The sequence below is a fragment of the Lactuca serriola genome, chromosome 7 (genome assembly GCF_051521515.1).
Source record: "Lactuca serriola cultivar US96UC23 chromosome 7, Lser_US96UC23_V15, whole genome shotgun sequence".
In the NCBI taxonomy this organism is placed as follows: Eukaryota; Viridiplantae; Streptophyta; class Magnoliopsida; order Asterales; family Asteraceae; genus Lactuca; species Lactuca serriola.
In genome coordinates, this window is record NC_136414.1 from 79,829,371 (window position 1) to 79,836,866 (window position 7,496).

General features: G+C 38.2%; 1 non-coding gene across 1 annotated transcript; it reads left to right on the forward strand.

Moving 5' to 3' along the window:
* Nucleotides 1-6,120: 6,120 nt before the first annotated feature.
* On the forward strand, nucleotides 6,121-6,226 carry LOC145065168 (small nucleolar RNA R71). The gene has a single exon (XR_013688316.1). It is a non-coding gene; the product is annotated as a small nucleolar RNA R71 (small nucleolar RNA).
* The last annotated feature ends 1,270 nt before the right edge of the window (nucleotides 6,227-7,496 follow it).

Here is a 7,496-nt window from a genome sequence, read left to right on the forward strand (position 1 = left end):
ACCTTTAAATAGGGTGAAAACCCTAAAATTTAGGGTTTTAATGTTCATCCTTCAACTCGTCGAGTTGGGGCCTTCCAACTCGTCGAGTAGACAATGAAATATACATGGGCATTAAATACTCTACACGACGAGTTTGAGCCTTCCAACTCGTCGAGTTGCCCTGAAAATATCAATAATAAAATTAAATTCATACATGAAGATTAGGATGTTACAATTATGCTAACACTTCTGGACCCACCACTCTTGGAAAAGTGAGCTATGGGAACTTGAGACAACCTCCGGGTTGGTTTCGTCTACCTCGACTAGCCATTTTCTGCAAAAGAAATGAAAACACAAAACCAAACAACAAGTCGCAAGTTTAATAATCAAATCCAACATATTATGTTTATTTTTTACTGACCATGACGAGTCATCGTGAGCGACGAACTGGTCGAGTAACTGGGCAAAATCGAACAAATTTTACGCCATAATCAACTCCAATCAAGTCAAGGGTTTGTTTAGGGCCTATTATCGAGTAATTTTAAGTAAAATGCAGTGTCTAAACACAAAAAATCAAGTCCGATTTTGTCAAAAATTGGAACCCTAACCGTAAAATTACCCTAAAATAACCACTCTAAACAGCAAAATCACACCATGTAGACTTCTATACACGATTATTACAAGGATATCTAGTGAAAAATGTTACCTTTTTTATGTAGAAATCGAAAAATTGAACCAGGAGGGAAGGAGTCTCTGTGGATAAGAGAGCACGGCAAGAAATGGGTAGTTAAAAAGTAAATGGAAATTTGACCGAATAGGGTTAAAACACTAATTTTTTTACTGCATTTTTCCGACAATACGTCGTGGTTTTCACACCTCGTCATGTTGTTTTATAGAAATTTTCGATTATGGATTATGTAAAGTCATCACGTCATGGTGAATTTTACCACGTCGTGGTGTAAAAAGTAACTTAATTTCGACCAAATTTTCATAAAAACTACCACGCCACACTCATTCCATGCTATTTCTCTGAACAAAGTCCATGTAAAAACTCAGATGAGTGAAAGATCAAAAATAAAGCAAAATCAACAAAAATTAAGAAAATTAAAAGAAAGGGAAAGAAAATGCAAATTCTAAACCACAAGTTGCCTCCTGCATGCGCTTCTTTTTGGGGAGTCTTGAGACAGACTCCTTCCCGCTTTATGTTGATTCGACTCATGCAAACTTCAGAATTTCCCTTTCTTTTTCTTCATTTGGCATGCTTTCCTCATAATGCTTTGCCCTATGGCTATTAACCTTGAAGGGATTCCCATCTATGGCTATCAACTCGATGGCTTGATGTGGAAAAACTTGTTTGACAGTAAATGGCCCATCCCAATGAGATTGTAATTTTCTAGGAAAAAGATTTAATCTTCAGTTAAAAAGTAGAACCTTTTGCCCCTTTTGAAAGTCTTTGCGTCCCCTAAACCTTGCATCTTTCCATTTCTTTTTTTTATCTTTGTAAATTAAAGAGCTCGTGTATGCTTCATTTCGCAATTATTCAAGACCATTCATTTACATTAAACGGTTAGCTCAAAGTTCATTTAATTCAAAGTCGCAAGTCTTTAAAGCCCAAAATGCTTTATATTCAATTTCCACCGGTAGGTGACAATTCTTCCCATAGACCAACCTATATGGTGTAGTACCAATATGTGTTTTAAATGGGGTACAAAATGCCCATAATGCATCGTCAATCTTTTCCAACCACTCCTTTTTATTACCTCCAACTGATCGCTCCATAATTCTTTTAAATGCCCGATTTCTGACTTTGGTTTGCCCACTTGTTTGTGGATGATATGGTGTTTAAATCTATGGTGTACACCATATTTTTGTAACACCTTTGCCAATTGTTCATTTGCAAAGTGAGTTCCCCGATCACTCATAAGAGCTTTCGGGACAACAAATCGTGAAAATAATCTTTTTTAAAAAACGGACCACTACACAAGCATCATTTGTAGGTAATGCTTATGCTTCCACCCATTTAGATACATAATCGACTGCCACCAATATATATTTATTTCCGTGTAACATTGGAAAAGGTCCCATGAAGTCAATCCCCCAAACATCAAATATTTCACAAACATGGATTACGGGAGGAAATGTTTCCCGACCTTTGGCATGAATCACATTCTTTGAAAAATTGGGTTGCATCTTTAAAAATTGTCGACCAATAAAATCTGAAATCAAAGACCTTCTTTGTTGTATATTGTGCTCCATGATGTCCTCCGGTGGGCCCGTTATCGCATTGTTTCAAGATTTCTAAGCTTTCTTTCCTGAATACACATCTTCTTATCATTTCATCCACACATCTTCTGAAGAGGTATGGCTCATCCCAAAAGTAGTACTTAACTTCGGAAAATAGCTTCTTCTTTTGTAGTCGAGTCAGTTCTTTTGGAAGATATTCACTAGCCAAGTAATTGGCTATGTCTGCATACCATGGCACCTCTCTAGCGATTACCATCAAATATTCTTCAGGAAAGTGGTCTCCAATCTTTTTTTTCTTCTAATTCTTCCGATCCCGGGTTTTCAAGTCTTTATATGTGATCGGCCGACACGTTCTCCATTCCTTTTTTATCCTTTATTTCAATGTCAAATTCTTGTAAAAGTAACATCCAGCGTATCAATCTTGGTTTGGCATCTTGTTTAGCAAAAAGATACTTAAGGGCATAATGGTCAGTAAACAAAATAGTTTTAGATAAAACTAAGTAAGGGTGGAATTTGTTAAAAGCATAAACCATAGCTAGGAGTTCCTTTTCGGTAGTAGTCCAATTTTCTTGAGTCGGATTTAGAGTCTTGCTTGCATAATATATCGGTTGAAAATGCTTATCAACCCTTTGCCCCCAAACAGCTCCAACCACAAAGTCACTTGCATCGCACATAAGCTCAAATAGGAGATTCCAATTTGGGGCAATCATAATAGGGGTATTGGTTAATTTCTCCTTCAATAGTTGAAAAGCTTCAAGGCATTCTTTAGAGAACTCAAATGTAACATCTTTCAAGAGAAGTTGTGTTAATGGCCTGGTGATTTTTTAGAAGTCCTTGATGAATCGGCCGTAAAATCTCGCATGGCCCATAAAACTTCTTACCCCTTTCACATTTGTGGGAGGTGGTAACTTGGCTATTGATTCAACCTTTGCACGGTCCACCTCCATTCCTAACTTGGATACTTTATGCCATAATACTATTCCTTCCTTAACTATAAAATGGAATTTCTCCCAATTTAAGACCAAGTTGGTCTTTTCACATGTTGCAAGCATTAAGTCAAGATTGGACAAGCAATCTTCAAAAGAGGATCCGAAAATCGAGAAATCATCCATGAATTTTTCAACCATGTCGTGGAAGATTGCCATTATGCATCTTTGGAATGTGGCTGGTGTGTTTCATAACCCAAATGGAATTATTCTATAAGCAAAGGTCCCGCTTGGGCATGTAAACGTTGTCTTTTCTTAGTCTTGAAGATCGATAGGAATTTAAAAGTATCCTAAAAACCATCTAAAAACAGAAATAGAGATGACCGGATAATCTGTCAAGCATTTGATCAATAAATTGTAGAGGGAAATGTTCTTTTCATGTATCATCGTTTAGATTACGATAATCGATGCACACACGCCAACCGGTTACCGTTCTTGTTGGAATAAGCTCGTTTTCTTCATTGGTGACTACCGTCATTCCTCCTTTTTTGGGTACCACGTGCATCGGACTCACCCATTGGCTATGCGATATTGAATATATGATACCAACATGCAAGATTTTGACTACCTCTTTCTTAACCACTTCTTGCATGTTTGGGTTTAGTCTCATTTGGTGTTGAACCACTGGCTTAGCTCCTTCTTCTAGGTTGATTTTATGCGAACAATATGCGGGACTAATGCCTTTGATTTCGGTGATTTTCCCTGATATGGCATTTTGTCTTTTCCTGAATACCTCCAGTAGGATTTCCTTTTCATGTTTTGCGAGATCAGCTGCTATGATGATCGGCTTTTGTTGATCTTCATCCAAAAATGCATACTCCAGATGTTCGGGCAAGGCTTTCAAATCTATTTTTGGCTTTTGGTCAATGGCCATGACGGCTTTCCTTTTCATGTTTTACGAGATCAGCTGCTATGATTATTGGCTTTTGTTGATCTTCATCCAAAAATGCATACTCTAGATGTTTGGGCAAGGCTTTCAACTCCATTTTTGGCTTTTGGTTAGTGACCACGACGTGGGCTTCATGCCACGTCATGGTGTCGCAGTTTTTCACGTCTGATCGTGAGAATTCAGATGACCACGTCGTGGTGCCAATGCCACATCGTGGTGTGTCTTCAGGTTCTTTTCTCAATTCGTTTTATTCACTTTCTTCCAACAGTTTCTCTAGCTCTTGTATGTCAAGTTCAACATTGAAATTTCCTTCTTGCAGCACCATATATCCCGCGGTTTCCTTTTCTTTCCATCCTCCAAGTTCCTTCTCTACCAATTCATCGAACACACCAACTGAAAAAGTGGTATCATCACTTATCCTTGAGTGTTGGATTGCTCAATTTATTCCAAAAGTGGCCGCTTCTTCTGCAACGCATAGAGTGAGTTTGGATTCTCTTACATCAACTAAGGATCGGGCGGTGCTAAAAAATTGTTTTCCAAGAATAATTGCGAATTTTTGTCTTCATCCATGTCTAAAACAATAAAATTCGCGGGAAAAACAAAGTTGTCAACTTTTACTAGTAGATCTTCACAAATATCTCTTGGAAAGGTCTTAGTCTTATTGGATAAGTGGATGACCATGCAGACCGGTCTTGGTTCAGGGAGATCAAGCTTCTTGAAGAATGAATAAGGCATCAAATTAACACTTGCTCCTGAGTCGGCAAGAGCATGGCTTGTGGCTAGATTTCTGAATTGCCATGGTAGAGTTAAGCTTCCTGGATCACCCATATTCTTTGGTAGCATATTTAACATTGCAGCTGAGCATGTTTCGTTTAGGACCACCTTAGATATTCCCTCCATCTTCTTTCGGTTAGTTAGGAGATCTTTTAGAAATTTCGCATATTTTGGCATTTTGGCCAAGGCTTTAAGGAACGGAATATTCATTTCATGGGACTTTATGTGATCTAAAAACTTATAGTAGTCTTCGGCATTCTTCTGTTGTCGTGATCTACTTGGAAAGGGAAGTGGCGGACGATATGGCTGAACAGGTACAACATTTTTTCTTTTCAGGTTCTTGCCATGACGTGGTGTTAACACCACGTTGTGGTGACTGTTCAGACTCCCTTCTTTGATTTGCTTCTTGACCTTCTTTTTCATCATTCGAGTTGTTTCTGTTAATGGGAGTCAGGTGGGAAACAATCTTCCCATTTCTTGTGGTAATAGCTTGGATGTGAGCTCCTTTTGGGTTTTGTTTAGTGTTTCCAGGAAGGGAGCCCGATGATCTTTCATTGAATTGTTTAGCTAGTTGCCTAAGTTGTTTTTCAATGTTGAGGATTGAAGCTTGCTGATTTCTGAGATAAGTTTGTTGATCCCTCATTACAACTTGCTCCTCTTTTATGGTTGCTTCAGTTTCTTCATGCCTCTTTTCTGATGCAGCAGCAAAGCGGGTGAGTATTGACTCAAAATTGGGTTTCTTTTCTGGCGCGGGTTCCTCTCATTGATAAAATCCTCTTCCTTTTTGCTCAAACTTCTCCTCTTCTACTTTCTTGTACTCATCATAAGGTAACCACCTTTTCTTGGGCTTTCTCCAGTCTTCATCATAACGACGCTTGAGTAGCAAGCTTGAACCTTTCACTTTCCATTCTCATCTAGATCACAGTCTCTAGTTAAATGCGGCTCGTTACAGTTTTCACACCACCACTCTAATAGCATGGATTGTTTGATCCATTTTAGTCATCCTCCTATCCATGTTATGCAACATTGCTAAGACCGCCAACATGTCTTCTAAAGCAGAATTTGTTGATCCCCTTGCTACATCATTTCGCGGGTTATGGTACTCTCTCGAATGTTTAGAAAACTCTTCAACAAGCTCCTTAATTTCAGCGGGATTCTTCTTGGTTAATGGTCCTTGAGAATCAAGGAGTTACCTTATTGGTACGTTTACCCCCATCATAAAATATTGAAACTTCTTGTTGCACATTAAGATCATTTTGGGGACAATTTCGAAGTAATCCCTTGTAGCGCTCCCAAGCTTCAAATAACGACTCACCCATTTGTTGCTCAAAGTTAGCGATGGAATTTTGAGTTTAGCCACCTTTGATGGTGGGAAAATTATCCTAAGAATTCCTCACGTATTTTTTCCCATGTAGTGATTGCGCTGGGTGGAAGTGCCTTCAACCATTCCTTGGCAGCTCCCATGAAAGTGACCGAAAGCATTCTCAATAACACTGTTTTGCATGGAGCATTCAGGATGTTGAAGTAGTCAGCGATATCACTGACTTCATCAAGATGTTTGTAGGCATCTTCATGATCTTTTCCGGTGAATGGGATCTCTTTTAACACGGAAAGGATGTGCCCCTTTAGTTCAAATGTGGTGGTAGTTGGAATGGCGGGTTGCACAAGACCCGGACCGGTGTCGTCAAAAATTATTTTCTTGTATGCCTCCATGGAAATGTCAGCAATGTTCGCCATGATGTTATCAGGTTCGCTGTCTTGTTCACTTACTTTCTATGATTCGGGTTCGCTTTCTTCTTTGTCTGTTTCATAATCAGTGTCCTCTTTAGTAGGATTGTTCTCAATGCCTTCTTCTTTCGGGGCTTTGTTTGATTCTCCTACTTGTTTTCCATTCTTCATACTAAAAACCGATTTGATATTCTTGATAGGTGATTTCCCTGGTGTATTCGACTCTCCTACGGTCTTTTCCGTCCTATTACGAAAAGCTGACTCTGAGTCTTCAAGTGGTGGTACCAAAGGTGTATTAGATCCACGGGTCATAAAGTACTGCAACAAAAACCAATCAAACTCGTAAAAAGAACAAAAACTGGAAATTTACTGTTACGACACCACGACGTGGTGTTAATGACCATGACGTGGCGACTCAAACAGAAGAAAAACTTAATACGACAATTTAAAAGCAAATAACCAGAAAAATCCTAACAAAATAGCAGATTCAAATTAACTAAAATGGACCGGAAATGGCGCCGAATACTTGATGCTTGAATAATTATGCACTAGTTTATCCTACTAATGAAACTAATTATTACCTAAGGCAGTGTACATTCTTCAAAATAGTATTGCTCAATAGAAAGGTATCGAACACAAGGAATGGAATGTTTAGCAAATTTTTATCTACTACTAAATAAATTACTAATTAATTAGAAAAAAGGTTTTCTCTAGTTTTGAAAGACTACAAACTTAATTAACAAAATTAAACTAACTGCATTATTAAAACTAAAAGCAAAAGCATAAAAGACGAATTAAACCAAGGTAATTGAGAGACTTTCGTTTAGCTTAAATTTACTTGCTATTATGGTTGATTTATGGAAGTGTAATGGATTATAGTTTCATTGGTTACCGAT